This window comes from Apis dorsata, unplaced genomic scaffold, assembly GCF_000469605.1.
Source record: "Apis dorsata unplaced genomic scaffold, Apis dorsata 1.3 scaffold_734, whole genome shotgun sequence".
Taxonomy (NCBI): domain Eukaryota; kingdom Metazoa; phylum Arthropoda; class Insecta; order Hymenoptera; family Apidae; genus Apis; species Apis dorsata.
The window spans coordinates 82555-83605 of record NW_006263897.1 but is presented as its reverse complement, the minus strand read 5'-3'; the positions used below and the strand labels follow the sequence as shown (position 1 = coordinate 83605).

At 32.6% G+C, this 1051-nt stretch overlaps 1 protein-coding gene across 1 annotated transcript in view; it reads left to right on the top strand.

The window, feature by feature from the left end:
• LOC102673961 (ELAV-like protein 2) overlaps positions 1 to 1051 on the top strand; it is a 27947-nt gene that overhangs the window by 12897 nt on the left and 13999 nt on the right. The window lies entirely within an intron of this gene.

Below are 1051 nucleotides of genomic sequence, written 5' to 3'. Positions count from 1 at the left end.
CGGTAAGCTGGCTCGTCGATATGATTTTACACTCTCTTTTTTTTTTTTTTTTTCTCTCTCTCTTTTTTTCTAGCACGAATGACATAATATGATTTGAATAATTATTGTGAACATGAAAATTGTTTGTTGAATAATTTTTCATTCGTAGAAGTCGGGAGGACGGAATTTCTGGTCCTCGGAAACATTACCGTGGATGCGAGGCTGACGACGAATTCAATTAAAATGGAGTTGAGAAACGTCGATAGCGAACATACTAGAAATACGTATATATAATTTCTCGTCTCTCCTTCGTTCCGCGCTTCTGTGCCTCTGCAAAAAAGACGCGTGAAAAGAAAAAACAAAAAAAGAAAAATTATCATTCCAAGACACGATATAATAACGAACGAAGATGACGATTAAAATTTTTTCCCTTGTGTCTTTTTTCAAACATTATTTAACAAACTCGGATTGTTATATATATATATATATATAACAAATACTTCAGGTCCGTCTGTATGTCCATGTCAGTCGAACGCGAGAAAAATTGAGAAACTCGTTTTAACGATTCGATCGTTCGAATCGAATACGTAGATTCGACGATTCGAATAGTATCTCAATTAAAAAAAGAGAAAGTTAAAAAAAAAAAAAAAAAAGAGATATAGTAGATTGATAATACGCTTTGCTTTTTCGCTTGCCTCTATTCCGTATTTTTTCATTTCCTTTCGAATCGATATCGCGTCGCCGCAACCTTGGACTTTATACGCTTCCTCGTCTCTCCTTTCCTTTAAAAAAAAAGAAAAAAAAAGAAAAAGAAAGAAATGAAAAAAATGAAAAGGAAAAATTTTTCCCAGAATTTTCCATTTTCTATCTTTCTTACTTTTTGTTCGAGTTTTTTTAATCATTTTTTTTTGTCTCTCTCTCTCTCTCTATCTCTTTCTCTTTCTCTTTCTCTCTCTTTTTCTTTTATCTTCTTTATTTTTCTTTTATTCTTTGTTCTTGTATCTGTCTATTTCTATCCTTGTCTATTGCGTTATCCATGGTGAGAAAAGAAAACGGAGAGGCACCATAGATG